The sequence below is a fragment of the Pholis gunnellus genome, assembly GCF_910591455.1.
Source record: "Pholis gunnellus genome assembly, chromosome: 8".
Taxonomy (NCBI): Eukaryota; Metazoa; Chordata; class Actinopteri; order Perciformes; family Pholidae; genus Pholis; species Pholis gunnellus.
The window spans coordinates 3992895-4012383 of record NC_136534.1 but is presented as its reverse complement, the minus strand read 5'-3'; the positions used below and the strand labels follow the sequence as shown (position 1 = coordinate 4012383).

Below are 19489 nucleotides of genomic sequence, written 5' to 3'. Positions count from 1 at the left end.
GAGACAAACACGGCGCGCTTGCAAAGAGCAGGTCACGTAGCTCGGTGTTTGAAAAGAATACCCACAATTGACGGGTAATTACTGGGAAATGACTCAGCTCTGCGGTAAAAAAGCACAATAATTAACTGAAATCCTCCATTCTTGAATAGACGAAACATTGTGATTTTTGTCAGTCATCGGCTATAGCTATCTTTTTGATCCCGGCGCTTTAATAAAACCAACTTCCATTATTTTTAAATCTCCTCTCACTGGACAAATACAAGCCCTTTGAATTCCAGTTTATGAATCTTTTCCTTTCTTAATCATCACTGAGCTCTTTGAATTTTGGTACTCGTCTACACACACGCAGTAGTCTTTTGAATTGTGTTCTCTATTCTAACCTTGTCAGTAGATATCACATGATATACTCTGTATTCATGTTTTATAATACATGTAAAGCACACGTTTGATCTATTACTCTTTTGTCTATTTGCTATACAACAGAACAAACAGCACAGGAATTGAGCTGTTTTTAGCACTCAGCTGGCCTGTACCTTTTCTTTTTTTTAAGTTTAGAGGCATTCGTTTTGGCCTAAAATGAGATTTGTGCTTTGCTTACTTTCCAACTCTCTCTCTCTCTCTCTCTCTCTCTCTCTCTGTCTCCCTCTCTCTCTCTCACTCTCTCTGTCTCTCTCCTACTCTGATCTAAATATAGAGGACTCATGCTTAATTCCAGTAATTCCTGGTTAATTAGGTCATTTCTCTGTAAAAACGTGCAGTAGCTATGTTTCACAGCAGACTGGGAAATCATCACACATGGCACAGCTTTTTATCCATAAGAGTGGCATGGCTGTGGAAGGCTTAGTCGGCTGGTCGGCCTAAAAAAAGCATGTTGGTGTACAGCTTATTCAGTCAACAAATGAGTAAGTACAGCCTCATATAACCTCACTCTTAGAGGACTTTTCATCTAGCATCATCATTCTGGTCAAAATCTTTATTTGTCCAATATTTTGGTTTCGGACAAAATACCTGAAAACGTAATGAGCCTCAGCTGTCCGATGTGTTTAGTGCTAATCAGCAAATGCTAGCATCTAAGCATGCTAAGATGTTTAACAACGTAGCTATTAGACCTTCTAAACATCAGCACTGGCATTATGAGTATGTTGAGGTGCTAGTGTGCTTCATCTGCTAGTCAGACAATACATCGTACAAACAAGTACTTTTTTAGCATGCTGATGTTAGCATTTTGCTCCAAGCACCGATGTGCCAAAGTACAGCCTCACAGATCTTTTAACATGGCTGTAGAGTCTTGTTTCACATTTGAAATGTATTGTTTTTACAGATCTGATTCATTGCAGGATGAAAAGGCAGAATTTGCCTTATGAGCCCAGAAAAAGGAGTAAATCCATATCTATCTGCCTTGGAACTCACATTTACAACATGAAAGGTCAGTGAATGCCTATTGCCTCCACGCAGCTCTCGACGTGGCGACGGCTGAGTCGGTGGCTCGCAGCTAACCGTGCTAACAGCGCTAACAGTGCAAGCAATGGCAAAAGTGCTGACAGAGCTAACAGTGTTAAGGGTGGACGTTTCACATTTAGTTCTAGTTAAACACAAACATATTGCTTGGCTTGGGTACGCTCAGGGGCAAACGTGAGTTTAATGATATCATGTTGTGAAATGATGCTCTCATAATTATCAAGTCTGATTGTGTTCATATTTCCAACCGGCAGGTAAAAAGCAGAAAATGAGGTAAAGCTACAGGTTACTTTGAAGTCTGAACAGCACGATGTCGGGTGGTCAGGCTGCAGCGTGCACCATCCCTGTTGTTTTTGGTCAGTGTGTTGTTTCCCATGACTCTTGAGATGAGCCAGAGGAAGCCTAATGTGATTTCCACACAGTTCCCAGGCCCCCAGATCCCCCCCAAACACAGGCCATCTCACAGTCACACATACACACTCACACACTCGTAAATCAGGGACAAGTATGTGTGTGCGTCTGTTAGTGTTACTAACATTAAAAGAGATAAATGCCATGAACATCCTTTGCTCTTTGATACACACATACTCCCTCTGAGTTGTCAACCATGAACACACACACACACACACACATACACAGGCCTGCAGGGCTCAGTCTAAGGGACAGCTGCAGCTTGTCCAGTTGAGAGGTCCACTGCATAAAACAAGAGCTAACTTCAACTCTGCCTCATACACTCACACTTCAGGTCACTTTCATTCAGCAGAACCTTTGAACTTCCTTTCGTCCACTTAACTCTGAGCTCTCTTGAAGTAAGGAACGTCACTCAGTTTCCTTCTGAAACGATGAAACCACGGTAACAATTAGTTAATACGGCTTCTTTTCTTTCCGTTCTAAAGACATACTAACTAACTGTTGCATTAACAGGTGGGTTTTCTTGTTGAAATGCGATCATAGCGGGCTGTTGGTTTTTGTCTGTGAGTTTAGGCAGTCAGCTGCTGTTCCCTCTTCCATGCTGTGCTGGCCACTTTCACCCCTGGGTAAGAGGTTAGTCCTGTGTGTGTGATAGAGACGGAGACAAAGAGAGTCTCAGAGCGACATCTTATCTTCTCATTTTTTCTGTTTCTGGTGTTTGTTTGTTTTATGAAATGTTCATTAATCAACTGGTAGCCGTATGGTAAAGCTGCTGCACCTGGCAAATGGATCCTTTTAGAGAATTTCCATCTATCCACACTATTTACACCTTACTATCTGGTGATTCATTTCTAATCTATACTTAAGACTATTTAGATGCCTAGTGTACCTGAGGTCAGGCTAAACTCTGTCACAGCCTCTCCTTCTTAGCAGGAAAAGCTGCTCGTGTTATTGTTTGTGTTTTAATGAGATGCTCTGGTGGAGTTGGTGGAGAAAAGGCTATTTTACACTTTAACTTTACAACAATCTTTAGACTGATGTGACTGATACAAATGTTCTGAGGGTTAACACTTATTATCTTATTACTGAGAGTATTTTTCTGTTGATCAACCAATGGAAGAGTCGACAAATGGTTTCACCTCTATAACGTGATTATCAGGGCAATCATGCATGGTCCCAACTGATCTGAAATCCAATCAGCTACTCTAATATTACTTAATGCTTCTTTTTGTATTCATGTCACAAGCGAAAGGGTTTCTCCAAAGTTGACAAAAACTGTGTGACTCACAGGAAGTGGTTGGCCAGTAAAAAATCAAAATGTCATGGCTGCTGCTGTGAATCTAGTTGGGGCTGACATTTGATAGGCGCGCTCCATCTGTCCATCCCCTCCATGCCAGTAGACAGTCATCAATATGCAAAGACAACGGCTCTATTTCTGTATGAATGTTATTGATGCATGTGTAGGAGTGTGTGTGTGTGTGTGTGTGGAGTCTGTGCGTATCAGGAATAGTGAGCAGAGGACCAGAGCGTGACTCATAGGGGAGGTGGTGGTGATGTGTCTTTCTCTTGCTCCCGACTCCCAACCTGCTGCTTTCTGATAAGAGAGAGACTGAGACAGTGGGCTCTGGTTAGTCCTCTCCCTGCATCCAGCCTGCCGTCCGCCATCAAGAAGAATAGATGGCCCCGACTGGTCGTCCGTCCTTTTCTTCTAGCTTCTGTTTATAGCGTCTGAATCACAGAGGATGGAGTGGGTTGTAATGCCGTTGAGTAACTCTTGAGACAAAAAAAAAAGGTTTCTTTGTTATACAATCTGCAATTTTCTGTTTTATTCACGGCCCACCTCCTCATCTATAAATGGGATTAAGTAGGTAACGAATGCTCTTCTCAGCATTCTGGATTATGAAGACACATCCAAGATTGAGTCGTATGCAATAATATATAATTAGTACGACTATCAAAAGGGATGAGAGAGCCGTAGAATGCTAACATGCTAAACTAAGACAGTGAACATGCTAAACATCTGCATGTGAACATGTCGACATTAGCTTGAAGCACCGCTGCGTGGGTTTAGCCTCCCAGCACCGCTACTGTAGACGTTTCCATGGTTGGCGAGTGACGCCGCTCTAATCACGGTCAACCTGTTGTTTCATTGCATGAAGGCAGATGTTATGATATATTTGGAATGTTCGAAATACATTGACGATGCATCGTTTCTGCCATTAATCAGTCATATTTCTAATTCTTTGCCTTTTTTCTCCGGCATCAACCACTTTTACGCCACTCTAGCAGAGCTCCTCAACTACTCACTTCCCAAAAAAATCCCATCATTCAAAATGTTGCAGTCGCCACTTTCAGCGTTAAAAAAAAACTCTTCCAACTGCCTTGAGCTCTGACAACTTGGACTAATTCCTTCGATATATCAGGTTGTCTAACCAGGAAGACGCAAAACAAGTCTGATGCAAGAGATGGAGGAGGACAGTGGGCAATGTATCCACTCTCTCTCTCTCTCTCTCTCTCTCTCTCTCTCTCTCTCTCTCTCTCTCTCTCTCTCTCTCTCTCTCTCTCTCTCTCTCTCTCTCTTGATTCGAAATCATTTTCTACATCTTGGCATCAACGTTACTGAGTTCAATATTGCCAAAGCAAGTTGTTTAAGGTTTCACAATGTAAGCATGCATTTTAACATGATTTCAGTGTGATTTCCTCTTTCCCTCGGTCAGGTACATCAGTATACACTCGTTCTGTGTATAGGAGTTTAGAAGATGAATTTGTTCTCTGTGAGCAGATCTCATTTTGGTTGATAACTATAGTAAAGCGGCGACGACAGCAACACGAGCTGTCAAACTTCATCGACCAATATTGTACTTTGCTTTGCTATTATTGTCTGGAGCGATGAGAAATACATTTTGTTTTATTGGGATGAAAACGGCTCCGAAATCTGCAATATTCACATCAAATATATCACAGCGGTAGCCCATGAAAACAGATTTGCTCGTATGTATGCCTCTAAACAAATGAATAAACTCTAGCCTATGGCAACATGTAAAACAGAAGACCTGTCTTTGTTGAGACTGTCTATCGATCTCCTCCACTGCGCTCAGCACCCGGGACAGCGTCATCCGTCTGAGCATAACTAATTCAAGTTGATGCCTGGTAAATAATGTTGGATTGCTTTACCTTACCTCATGGGCTATTTGTGATGTTTGTGGTCATGCATAGCCTTATTAAAAAATAAAAAAGGGGGGGGGGGGGGGGGGGGGGGGGGGGGGGGTTCTAAATATAATCAGAACCAGTCTTACTACACAACAAGAAGATGCTTTTATCATTTTTGGCAAGCAGTGCATTGGATTAGCCTGTTCAGCGAGGTGCGTCAGCTCGCCCGCCTCCTGTACTGCAGTTACATAACGCACGAGGAGGAGACTGGCTTTTCAACAACCTTGTCGGCTCATTTCGGCCAGCTGTCAATTAACCCTACTGTACTGCGATCCAGATATACAGATCGTAAAGCTACGAGAACAGCTGCTGCTCGTAGAACACTCCCTGACTGGAGCTGGATAAAGCAGCGTGTCGTCACAAGTAGTTTAGCTGACTGTGTTGCCTAGTGCATCTTCTTTATACAAGGTTCCCTACAGTATGAGGGGTTTATCCATGGCTGCACATTAACATGGGGGGTGGGGGGGGTATCTGGATGTCCTCCCCTCTCTCTCTTTCTCTCTCCTCTCAGGACAGTGCATTGTTATAATTGTAACCATATGGCGTGTGGGAGATGAATTCACTTCCCTGTCTGCCCGCCAGGTTTCTGCTGATTCCTGTATGTGTTGTAATTGGCAGTACACTTCAATTACGCAACGCCACATTCTCTGCATCATTGCGGTCACTGCATGCTGCATCTGTCCCTTGTTTCTGTGTTGACAGAAACGCTCAATCGTCCAAAGAGTTCCTCTAAAGCAGCAGAACGTTCTTACACCTACTGTGCATTTGCACTCGTTGACCATCACACCAGACTCTGAAATGAGTTTCTACAAAGCCAATTCTCCAATTGCGTCTATATATGCATAGACAAGCAGCTGTGGCACATAAGGCATTGTCCACACACTTGTCTGCATGGAGGATTATAAAGTATTCGGGCAGCTCAGGGCCCATTCATCTTCCCCTACGCTGGAATATCTTCCTAGAGAACTTAATATTGGACGTAGACATAATTATCGTATCGCTTGTGTTGATATCACAGCAGAAAAAGTGGCAGAGTCACCCCGGTAGATTTTCATAGAAAGTTCCTCTTTAAAAATGTTCTCCAGTCGTCGTCGCCTGTTCTGAGGTCTGATATACTGCCCCAACTGTTCATGGACTTGAGTGCCCCTAACTCTAAAAGAGCACAGGATATGCAGGCTAACCAACAAGTGCATTTGAACGCAAATTGAAATCAGTTAATCAGAAGCTTTGGTCACAGATGTTGGAGAGTGTGCTACTTAAAAATGGATCACGTTAAAACCACTCACATCATGCTTGTATGACAGCCTTCAATCACAGTTGCTTGGGTTTAGTACCCCAATTGGGTCTCAAAAATACACCTTTTGTATTCGGCAGGGTAACTTCTGTATTTTTTAACCCCTATTTCCCACGTTTTTGTGTCTAAGTGACTAACGGGGACAACAATTTGTTTTAATTGGTCCAGTATTGAGGGAAAACCCTGCAGCTATTTAACGGGCTACAATGTAATCCATTGGTGCAATTTTCCACCGTCAATGTATGATCACTAAAGATTCAGATTGTTTTTATAAGTGTCTGACAAATCTTTTTTAGATAGAAGCACACAGTTAGCTTGATCCGGTCTTTTTGTCATTGTGTCTCACTAAGTCTCGCTCAAGGCAAAGTCTCGATCTGAAAACTTGTGAGGTGCCTTTTTCACAACGAGACAAGGAGGGAAACGTGAGTAAGAGTTGGAGCGATGAACGGCGAGGTGTCATGGCTGACTGTTTAGCCGATTTCGACAATGTGGGTGAGGCTTAACTGTCTCGTGAGTATTCAGAAAAAGACTTCTTATTGAGGGAACCTTAGTTAGACACATTAACAAACAGATTGGATCAACAAAAGATAAAGAAAATTCAATTGAATTGGATCTTAATTGTACATGATAAAAAAGGAAATTGCCACACAGATATTCAGGCAATTTCGCAGTCAATGTACACATGTGGGGTTAATTGTAGGTAAGCACAACAGAGGGAGCCACAACCTTGAAAGATTCTACATTTTAGAATACTCAAATATGACGAAAGAACAAGAAAACAACACAAATTGTATTCACTATATAAGAAACAAGTAACTGAAATCTCATTCACCCCTTTGGGAATGAGGGTATCAGGGAAGTGTCTCCAATCCGCCTCCAATAAAAGGATTTCTTCTATTATCACCTGTGGGGTTCTTTCCATAATGTTGTCAGACACTTAAAGTTACAATCTGAGCCTAGCGGCAAAAACGAGCACTTTTAGTGGCTGTGAGTTGACGGTGAGGAGTTGCCCCGGGCGATTACATTGCAGCCCATTTAGCGGCTGCCGGTTCTCCCTCGATACTGAACCAATTTCAAAAATTGCTGTCCCACATTAGTCACTGAGACACAAACAACATGGGAATATAGAGTCCAGGTTGAATATAAACAGAAGTTTCCCTTTAAGTCTTTTATAAACCTATCCAGCAGTGCTTTTCTCAAAATATTGCTTTGAAATTCATTGTGATGAATAATGAAACACCAGTGCCATCCACTGTCATCTGGGTGTGTTCACTAACTTGTTGGATAAGACACTTAAACCTTATTAGGAGCTCTGCCCCCCCACAACCCCCCCGCCCAACAGCTGATTATCCACTTGCTAATCTGTTGTTATCTAATAGCTCCAGCCCAGCTGCTGAGATTAACATGACGGCTCTCTGATGCAGGCCCAGCCTCCAGCTTTTAAGTCTCACTGGCCAATAACAATTTTCATTCTTGTACAGTTTTGCCATGAGCGTACATTTGTCATCTCTCAGTATTGCTTTTTTTGGGTTGATTTGCAATTTCAGGAATTTCAATCTGTTTCGTACTTGAACCTGTCCTGTCCTCAGCTGATTTTTTGCAGCAGACAATACATGGAGTTATTTAGAAGTGAGCTTCGAATGGTGACACAGGGTGGGGAGAGTTTCCTTTCCCAAAGGAACGACTTCTAAAGGGTTTGCCTTGGAAAGAGACGTTGTTTTCTCTTCCGCCCATGCAGTTGCTTCCTGAGTCATCAGGAGGAAGGAATTCCCTCTAGTGCCGCTTACCCACCTACATCCTAAGTCACACAAACACAAAGAGTGTGGTCACAATTTTCTAGTGCTGTGCAGAGTGTCTAAAAGTAGTGAAAAGGCCCTTTCAAAAGGTTAGACAAGGTGGTCCTTTAGTACCCAACCGGAAACCTGCAGGTCGAAAAGTGAAAGTGAAGTGCCTTAAAGTTGCATTTTCTCTAATGTCCATCAGGGGGCGACTCCTCTGATTGTATAGAAGTCTATGAGAAAATGACTCTACTTCTCTCTTGATTTATTACCTCAGTAAACATTGTAAACATGAGTTTATGGTCTCAATCTCTAGTTTCAAGTCTTCTTCAATACAGCATGATGTTCATTTAGTAAATGATGGTCCATTTAGAGTCAAACAGACCATAAAGCAGAGTATGCTGTCTTACAACATCAAACGTTTCATGGTGTGTTTTCAGTTTTTGTTCGGTTGTACATGGCTCCTCCCTCTCATGTCACTTCTGGTTCCAAAAAACCAAGATAGTGATGGCCAAAATGACGAACTCGAGGCTTCAAGACCGTAGCCCACGAACCAATGGGTGACGTCACGTTGGTTAAGTCCACTTATATATACAGTCTATGGTAGTACCAAATCTTTGTTGCCGTTCTTTCCAAAATTGAACATCTTATAGTCCAGCCCACCTTCCACAGTGATTGACCAGGTATGCGTGAGGTTTAAAATATGAAGCATGCAGTGCAGAAGAATGACGTGTAAATGCAATAATGTGTCCGCCTTTCTGCTGCTTTTTTATCTCTGTAGCAACTATAGTGCTGGTCACTTCATTATGATGATCAGCATCTCAGCCCACCTTCAAATGCCATGTAAACAAGATACACCGATACAACTTGTCTTTTTCAACCAGCTTTATTTTATAAACCATGTATTAACCTAAAGGCATGACCAGTCAGCCCACTAATCCCCCGAACTCGGGCTTTGGTCTAAATAATTTATCCCTCAACCAATATACGCACCTGGCAGACTCTCATTTCAGTGTCTTACATCATCTAATCTCTTTGTGCTTTGCTGTTCTCTTCACTCTTGCCTCTGCTTTACTCCCCAGCAGTATCTTTACAGTCATATATAAATATATATATATATATATATATAGCTGCAGGCTTTATTAAATGACTTTTCCCTGCACTGTGTTGGTTCTCTCTGCCCCGTGTGGCATTTCATCTTGTGTCTCCATCCATGTGCCTCTCACTCAGCCGTACATACCGTTACTAACAGCAGTCCAGTGGGGGGTGGTTTTCACTCGGCTGCCCCTCCGCACTGCCCCACCCTAATCTGGGCCCCACGGTGCTCCATTCAACTGGCCAGCAGATGCTATTCAGAAGAACGTAATCAGCCCAAAGCTGGGGTCAGCGGAGGAAGGGGGTAAGGAGGTTCTTTAGTTGGCCTTCCCACACTGCTCACCCTCAGTCTTTGTGCCGTTACACAAGCCCTGCCCCAAATCAGCTTCACACAATGCACAGCACATTTCTCCACCAGAGGAATACCGAGTTGCTGTATGTAAAAGCGCACATGCATGCACCAAGACGGTCCTCTGCTCGTATTTAACATGAAAAATAAAAATGATTTATAGATCTAAAAGAACAAACACGAAAGACGTAATGTTTTACTGGAACAAAAGCTGCAACACATACCAGTATCACAATATTTACTGTGACAATCAACAATGCAATTAGTTCATTGAACACATTTTCTTGCTGCAAGAAAACATTTCATACAGCCGTTCAGGTAATTGATGTTGCACCCCCTCATGTATTAACCTGTAGATAGAAAGCCTTAAATCAGTTTGTCTGATAACTGACCTATCGTTATAGTCAAACTGGAATGATCTAAAATAGAACGTTATATCCGTCATTGTATTTGTTCAAGGAATAGTTTGACATTTTAAGAAATACGCAACCGCCAGCAGCCCAATAACTTAGTTTAGCAAAAAGATGACTCTCTAATCTAAGAATCTGCCGACTAATTACTCACTTACTGTACCAGCACCACAGTATACAAGCAACAGGTTGTACGGCTATTTCTTTGCTCAGAGCAGTGACTGGATCGGACTACAATATAGGACCTGGGACACAAGGATACAGTGTTTGGGACAATTCTGGGACAGTAGAGAAGCTCATCATTACAAAGCTGAATTTGTTTTTATGTCTTGGTTGTCTATTTGACCGAGTTGAAGCCACAGACTAGTGAGATGGAAAAAACACGAGTTTTGTGAAGGCCAAAGTAAAAAAGCTGTTACGGCTGCTGTAGAATAATTGTGTCCGTTACTTTAGTGGATACAAACGTTTACCAACAGGTAACATACATATTGCAACCTGCAGAATGTAAATACCGCAATGTGTGTATTTTTTGTAAGTGCAGGGAACGAGGGAACTATCAGAACTTCCATGGGGGACAAGAGTGAGCCAATGGAGTGATGCGAGTTAACTTAGTTTATAATAAACTGCTTGTAATGAAGCTAAATTTAATATGTAGAGTCAAAGTCAATTTGAGATGTTGGTTGTTAAGTCTGGGACAGTTGTGGGACACTAAGGGAAACAACATTAATATCGAGCCCTGACTGTTTCTACTCTTTATGTGAGGCTGAATATGACAGTGGTAATAATCTTTCCGGGCAAGAAAGAAAAATAAGTTTATTTCCCAAAAACTCAAGCTGTTTTAATTTACTTGTGGATTATTCACTCACAGCAGAGTCTTGCAGCCTCAAGTCGACTTGAGTAGCCGTCTGTTACTGTGTGAAAGTGTGAACGTTTCTGACATCTTTCTGCCAAACACTGCTACAGTACCTGAAAGAGTTCAGGCCGATGTGCATGATGAAGACATGATGCCTGTTTAGTCTCTACTCTGCTAATGAGACATGAAGACGTAATCAGACCCATATCCCCACTGTCGACTGGCTGTTAGTCGTAGTGTTCTACTTATATCTGATCTGTGTGTGGAGGTGTGCCGCATCACCTTGTCTCACTGTATTAATATATAAATGGAAAAAAAACACAATTGAAACTGCAGCCACTGTGTTCCCCACTTCCCTAAAGTAATGAAGGTTATTTAGTTTCTTATTCGTTTCTTCCTCTTCCTCCTAGTCTGTGCAGATATTCTTTTATTAGTCATGTGTTGAATAAATTGCTGGAGCCCTGAAGGAATAAACGATGTCTCGGACATAGAGAGAAGGACCATTTCTAATAATTAAAGTTGTGTTCTGGTAACATAAGCTCTTCTATCCTTTGAATCAAATCATGACAAATATATGTAGTTTTGTTACTGAAAAACCTGTATATATAAACTGAGAAATACCTTAAAAATCTGCCCTTTCTATTAGGGCTGGGTACTTTTTGATACATTATGATGCCAGTACTAACAAAAGTACCCTTAAAGTGATACCAACACCAATAGAGTGCTTCATGTGATACCCATCATGTTTGTTTATGTCCCTCTGGCTGCATTTCTTGAAATGTCCACACATCTATTGTAGGTACCGTGGATCAGGGCTCAGACAAAAGGTGGAGGAGATGGGGAAGATGGAAAATGTCCCTGCTACTGCTACATTGTGAATCAAATCCGCGTTGAAATCGGCAGGAGGGCTAGAAACGTCACGCTAACCGCTGTTAGCAGTCGGTGTGTTTGCGGAGCTAACAGCTAACATAAGGAGGTTGCATTGAGCTACATTATAAAGCGTCCAAGCTCTATTCAGTAAAAATAAGTGGTGTCATCAGAGATTAATAATAAATTCACAAAAAAACTGTTTGCAAATGGTAATTAAGGATTTCATTTTGAAGGACATAGGATTAATAGTTTTTTTGTTCGTTTTTCACTGTGGTATTGTTGATTATCTGGGTTCAAGGAGGCCAAGCACAGGTTCAAAAGTGCCGTTTGTTTTGCACATTTTGTTTCTGTCAAAAAAAGAAATGTAAATGTGAACCATTGTTATATCAGCTTCTAATTTTCCCTCCGCTCATTAGTGCATCTGCTACCAGCTCCTCTGGTTCTCTGGTTCTGCCATCTTCTCTGTATGTAAGAATCTGTCTGCGTGTGCGTGCTTGTTGGATGACCTATTGAAAATCATTTCTGTGCAGTGTGCCTGTTACCACGGCAACAAAGGCTTCTCCGTCTCTCTCGCTACCCCCCCCCCCCCCCCCCCCCCCCCTTCTTTCATTTCCCCTCCACACCAGAACGAGGTCATGTGACTGCACTGACGTCAAGCTGGAGAGGCAGGCAGGCAGGCAGAGGGGCCAGTTAGTTTGTGTGCTTCAGCTCAGACCGGGAGTCTCTGGGAGTCTGTCAGCCACCGTTAGCTCCGTCTCACTCACTCAGTCCTTCTTCTTCTCCTCCCCCCTCCTCTGCTGTTGTTTCACACCCCCCTCTCTCTCTCTCTCTCTCTCGCTCTCATCTTTGTTTCTTTGCTACTCTTCGCCCATTGCTTCTTTCTGTGCTGCTACCGCCGGCTTCCACAAACTTGTCTTGAGAGAAAGTGCTGGGTGATGGACTGCTGAACGCTACAGAGTGAGGTGAGCTTCCTGTGTGTTCTCTTTGTGCGTGAATTGTGTGCATTAGCAGCCAGCGGTTGCTTCCAGAGGGGCTGTGCAGTCAAGTCGAAGGCTGGTGTGAGGAGACGACATTGAGTTGCGCAGAAGGGAAGTTGTCTTTTAGATGAATTCCCTGACAGAGAGTGAGTGTTCGGGAACACTTTTTCATTATTTGGCTAAACTTCAGAGTCAAAGAATTGCAGAAAACGTAGTGTGATGTTTGAGGTTTTGGAAGGAGACCCCTGATCAGGATGTGATCTCAAAGACTAGTTGCTTTCTTTCTCAGAGCACACACAGCCAGATCTGTTTTCAACCCCCCTGCAGGAAGTGAGTGTATGATAGAGAGAGAGGAGAGAGAGTTTGATGATGATGGGGCCGTGTGTGTTATGTACTGTGCAGTTGAAAGTGATGGGCACCTCCACATGGCTTTTCTTCTCAGAGCTTTGCTAATGTTAGAGGCAGCAGTGTGGGCCGGAGCAGCTGCCACCTGCCCCCCTCTGATGGGGGGTAACTCTTGTATTCTCAAGGTTTTTTATTCAGTAATGCGGTAAGATAAGGTTTTTTTTTCCGAAGGAGTTTTTCTTAAGGAATCTTCTTGACAATTGTTTAGCTTGAGAACCCCCCCCCCCCCTGCACTCACACACACCTCCCTGCGTGCCTCACACAATAGCATGCCAGCCCACATTTAGCCCAAATAGGGTGGAAAGAAAAGAGAAATGTGCATAACAAGTGGTTTGGCGCCTCCCTATGATGCTCCACACTTTCTCCCTCTCTCCTCCTCCTGTGTCTCTCTCTTTCTCTCCCTCTCTCCTCCTCCTGTGTCTCTCTCTTTCTCTCCCTCTCTCCTCCTCCTGTGTCTCTCTCTCTCCCTCCTCCTCCTCCTCCTCCTCCTCCTCCTCCTCTCTCTCTCTCTCTCTCACTCTCTCTCTCCCTCTCTCTACTTCTCTGCAACTCATCTGCTGTGAGACTTTATCCCTCTTTCTCGTCCCTCCCCCAACTTAATGAAGTGGAGACGAGCCAAGAGCATGTAACAGGTCTTTGTCACCGTCTGAAGTATTCCACTCGCAGATATTTACCGACTTCATCCAATTAAATGCTCAGATTAGGACACCAATTTGCATTTGGCGTGCCGATTAGACTGGATTTACTGTTTTGGTTTGGAGGTTGTTGTGACATAATACCTTCCATGGCCTATTTGATCGCAGCCATCAGTGGATAGCATCAGGTTAGTTCCAGACAAATACACAATGGACTTTAAGGACCTGTGCAGTAGTCGTGATCTTGTACTCATCTACCCTAAATGGCGAAGACTCTTGCTTTTATGACGTAACGTAAATGTTTCATCGGGATATCAGTGATCCCCGAAACAGACTGAAAGTGACGCAAGCAATAGTTTGTTAAAGCAGTCATTTCCAAACACTGCCAGATATATTTGCAGGATTACTTCCACAGTCTTTTAACTTAATGTTTATATTTTTGAGCCACATGAGGGAACCTGCATGCTGGTATTGTTGTGATAGCCTACTAATATGAAAGGCTAGCCTACAGTCTGTTTGAGAGGAAAGACTAAGCCTGTTAAATGCATTTATTTGGTCTCATTTAAAAAACATTTATGTGTATCGTTTTCAATAACACATGCAAAAAATGAAGTTGTGATTTATCAAACATATTTGTCTTTCAAATAGTTGGTTTACCTTTTCAAAATATTATACGGTGATGTGCAGATGGCAGTAAAGATGATCAGGAACATGATCACGATTTATAAATATCACCTATTAGAGTGTAAAAGAATTAAAAAAACGGGTCCCCAGAGAAATCAGTTTGGGAAATACTGGTTTAGAGCTCATATTAGTCTTCCTTCACTGCATGTTGTCTGCGTCAAGCTGTTCCAAATGTCCTGTAAGCCTGAGGGTGCATCATCTTTCAGAAGTGCCCCTTCCTGTTGTGAAATGAGCTGTGTGAATACCACAAGAAGCCATTTTGAGTTCAGAGACAGAAAAAGGTCTCTCTTCATGTCCATCCAGCACAATAATACTGCACGAGCATACCGTCATCTAATGTGTGTGTGTGTGTGTGTGTGTTATGAGCTGGGTATGTTGGCACCACTTAGCCTGAAGAAAGAGCCACTGCCACACACGCACATACACACACACACACACACACACACACACACACACACCTCTAGTATACAGCCAGTAGCTTTATCTGACATCCTGCAGCAGTGGAGAATTCTCTTGACGCGTGTGTGTGTGTGTGTGCGTGCGTGCGTGCGTGCGTGCGTGCGTGCGTGCGTGCGTGCGTGCGTGCGTGCTGTTGAATGTTTTCCAGCAAGTCTTTCACAGAGCAGCATGGGATGGCCAAATATAAAAAAATCTATATTGTTACAAGTTGCTGGATTGAGAAGATGGCATGTTTAGTTTATGTCAAACGGCGATGTATGAATCTACTGTTACTTGAAGGATGTGTGTGTGTCTGTGTGTGTGTGTGTGTGTGTGTGTGTGTGTGTGTGTGTGTGTGTGTGTGTGTGTGTGTGTGTGTGATGCCAAACCTGTGTATGAAACTGAGGCACACACACACACTGCAGTAGTGTTGGATCTATGCATTGAACATGTTATTTGAATAAGTCGTGTGAAATTGTATTTGGTTTCACACTAACTGGGCACACACTGAGGTAATGGGATGGCTGAGTGGGGCGACATGTTGGTTACCATGGTATTTGCTCATTTTGTTGGCTGGCTTTCATTTACACAGAACACACACCGGGCTTTTCTCTCTGGATGGTTCATCTTATATACTCTATCTAAAGGTGGCATAACCACACTACTGATATTCTGCATATTTATCAACATCAAGTGCTACTTGCTTTCTGTTACACCTCTGAATGGCATACTGCAGGGCTGAGCTCATTAATGTCCTCATAAAAATGGCAACATTACGGCAGCACGAGAGATGCACTGACAGAACTTTGCACATAGATCATCCGTGCTACTCGAGTACATTTGTGTGTTTGTGAGCTTGCAGTATGTGTCTCTGTAGTTGCAGGTGTGTGAAAGTAGAGTTGCAGTTAGTTGCAGTGTGTGTCTGTTCTACACATGAATGTGAACGTTTTCTGCGTGTCAGGTGAGTGTAAATGCGAGTTTCCGTGTGGAACAAACTGGAAGCCAGTGTTGCTTCGGGTTTTAAATACAAGTCTAAATTGAATTAAGGTAGTTGTATCATGGAGAAAGGTGACTTGACTGCCTCCTTCTTCTGTTATAGAGACCGTTTTACTTGAGCCCACATCCGTTTAAAACCAAAAAGAGACCTGGAGAAAACAGTTTGATACAGCTGCACACAAGCTCAGCTGAAGCGTCTGAACCACGCGGGGTTCTATAACATCCTGTTTTGTACTTAGGGGAGTCTCATGTAACACTAGTGGAAACCAACTTGAAGGCAGTTTATGTAACTGTTGATTTACGAGCAGAGCCGGAGAGGGAGACAGAAACAGAGAGAAATGGAAAGTTTTAAGTGAGAACGATGTGCGGAGATAGGAGAAGAGACAGATACTCGGGGAGGCAGTTGGATGTTTTTCCTGCCTGGATTCCTCTCCCAGTCTTTTATCAGGTGTTTAATAATGGCGACTCTAAGGAGACGGTAGAAAGGAGCGTCGGGCTCTGTCTTTGATTATTATTCAGTGAAAGATTGTTTCTGATTGTTTAAGATGCCCAGATCAATGACTTCTGACATGCTCTATTCATTCATACTTTACTTTGTTAGAGTTTGTTTAATGGAGGGGAAATAAAGTTTCATGGTGTATTGTATTTACAGCTTTGTGTAGCAGATGGATTTCACTTGAAGTGGAAGAGGTTTTAGGATGTGTGCTCTCTCTCTCACATGAACACCGACACTCACAGAGAGCAGCATTTAGGTTTGAGCTCCTGGTCTGGAATGGGGAGTTAAGCAAAAGGTACTTGACTCACTGGGTATGGGAGAACTCTGTAAGACCTCCAGTGCGGTTTTGCATTAATGTATACTCAACGACAGCAATGGCCCTCTGTTAGATGACTATGTCAGAGGGTATGTTACACTAAAATCTCAAAATGTTTGCGCAACGTGAATTCCCAGCGCCACTGAAGGAGCCGGTGTTGAAACGCTCATTTGGCTGAAGTGTGGAAATGTTGGTCACTGAGGTTACTGTGCTCAGAGGGCTGCGACATCGTTCACTACTTTACCTGCACTCACCGTAAAGGTCGGGACAAAAAGAGAAGAGGCAACGGACACTTACAGCACACTTACTCCTCTCAGGCCAGGTGTTGTGGTGGTTGGAGTTACTCGCTGACGGTCATAGCACCTCTAGCTGGATGAGTCATGGGATGTTGTCTTCCATTGTTGTAAAGGAGGACATGACTTTGCCTGTCTTCAACCTGCACCATGTGATAAATCCAACAAACTCCCGCTAAAGTGGAGACTTGGGATAAAACACAAAGCAGCAGCTCATGCTGACCAATCGTTGATTTTGCAGTACACTGCCGTATGAGCGCTGTGCACGGCGTGACGGCATTTAGCCAGCCAGAGGGGCACAACACAGTGAACTAAAGTGCACTTAAATGCATGCGCAGCCAGCCCAGCTACGTAAACAAAGCATGGAGAATATAAGGAAAGTCACTAAGACACTTTTATAGACAAAAGACCTAATCAACTAATCGAGAAAGTATTTAACAGATTAATTGACAATTAAAATATCTGTTAGCTGCAGCCATGCTCCGCTACATCTTTACATTGCAAATATTGTTTTGCTGTGATTTAATTGCTCTGAATATCAAATAATTAGCACCAGCTACATTTGTTAGGAGGGTGTGTGTGAACACTGTGGTGCTGCAGAATCCCCCCTTTACTCAACGTTTCAAACGTTTCAATTGAGTTTATTTTATTTACAGAAATTCTCTTTCATATTTGAACTTCACACACACAATTTCACTGTTAGGGCAATGAGCCTGTGGCCTCCAGCATCAGTGATTTGCTGTGGCCTGGGACTCATAAGTGATTGTTGGAAGAGGAAAAAACACTTTTAGAAATGTGACATCAGGCATACTTATGGAAACTTTAAACAATTCGCTGGATGTTTGACAATCTGCAGTGCTCCTTAGTGTCAGTCGTCAGCCTGCAGAGCTCTTTACAGTTGGGTTTATGAAGAAGAGGATTTACAGAAAAGAAAGAGGAATTTGGAGATGACGTTTCAACAATTCTTTCAGGGCTGCGTTTGACCGAGAGCTGAAACTGTGCATGATAGAATCTTGGAATATCAATCAATTTAAGCAAGTGTTTCCCAGAGAAGCGCCACATTAGTTATTCACTCTCCATCCCCTGTGAAAGTATTCATCTCTGTTATGCACAAAGTTGAGTGAGAGCTTGCAGACAGACGCATGTTAGTGGTGGCTTCGAGGGACAGCTGGTCAGCCGTGCCCTTGTCCCTCTCCAATAGGCCTCTTTTATGAAGGGGGTCATAGGTCACGCAGCCCCAATGAGGTGCAGAGTGCTCGTGAGAGATGGCCCCCAGCTAAAGGGTAATCTTGGACCATAAGCTCCCATGCATTGGTTGAGGGAAACTATGGGAAACAGATGTTCTATTTATAGCCACAGAGAGGAATTCACACACATTGTCATGTTGCGTTGGACACAAGAGACAAAAGAGTGAGCTGTCGCTTTCTAGATTTGACTTGTTGATGGGACAAAACTCCCCAGCTGCCGTGACTGAGGATGTGAGTCACTACACCACACGTCACTAGTCACAGTCAGTGAATCAAACGATCATCATAATTAGTGTGCGTTTAGAACCTTCATAGTTGCGGTTCATCCACTTGTGGTAATGTTGATGGACATTTAAGATTAGATAGATGCAGAGTAGTCAATCATTTTATAATTATTTGTTTTACTCAGCGACACAGATAAAAGGAAGCTGGATATTAAATATTTTCAACAAAATAAAAAAAATCAGCCCTGAGATGCAACTTTCATTTGTTGCTGTCTCTGCTGTTTGTTAGTAAGTGAGTGATACAACATATTTCAGTAGCTAATGTGTTTTGGAAATGAGAGAACATTAACTCAGTTCTCTGAAAGTTTGAGAGGAAGCCGGAAGACGACATCATCTGATTTCAGTATCAGCCTCAACAGTATTTTAGAGCATGTTGTACTTCTATACGTATATTCAGCCACAACCAGATTCTTCTTGTCAAAATTTGATTTTAAATTTGTGTTTTAAATCTATTTGTCAAAAACGTAACGAAGCTTAGTGCAGTTTTAATTCTGTTAGAAAACTATGACTGAATATGTTCGTCAACAACCTTTTTTCTTCTATGACTGAGAACAGAAGCCACTAACGTCATTTAACACCAACTGCCGACATGCAGTAGTGTTGACAAAGAAAGACTAGTTTTAAAACCAAAATCCCTTTATTTTCTTGATAAAGAGGAGTTGTTTTTTTTGCAGATCTGTTTCTTGTGCTGTGTGCGTCATATCAGGACTACACCAGCAACATGACACAGGTGAAGATATTTTGATTAAACTATACTAAAATAGTTATGGTTTTCTTTGATAAGACAAAAACGCCTAGTAAACCAAAACTTGACAAAAAGTAGAAGGATGAGGTGTTCAAAAAAAAATTTCAAATCATTCGCTACCTCATTCATTACATGAGGTAGCGGTAAAGCGGGTCGTCCTCCAATCAGAAGATGGGTGGTTCAATCTCTGGCTCCTCCGGGCCGCGTGTTGGAGTGTCTCTATGCACAATACTGAACTCCATCGG

General features: G+C 42.7%; 1 protein-coding gene across 4 annotated transcripts in view; it reads left to right on the top strand.

Annotated features, from left to right (window-relative positions):
- ncalda (neurocalcin delta a) overlaps positions 1-19489 on the top strand; it is a 60401-nt gene that overhangs the window by 15732 nt on the left and 25180 nt on the right. The window contains exon 3 of one of the 4 annotated variants that reach the window (XM_079165066.1): positions 1322-1426. The exons of 2 other annotated variants lie outside the window; for them this stretch is intronic. The gene's annotated coding sequence lies outside the window, so the exon portion shown is untranslated. Of the gene's footprint in view, positions 1-1321; positions 1427-12460; positions 12691-19489 lie in introns of those variants that run through there. One more of the 4 variants, XM_079165067.1, reaches the window with a different exon arrangement.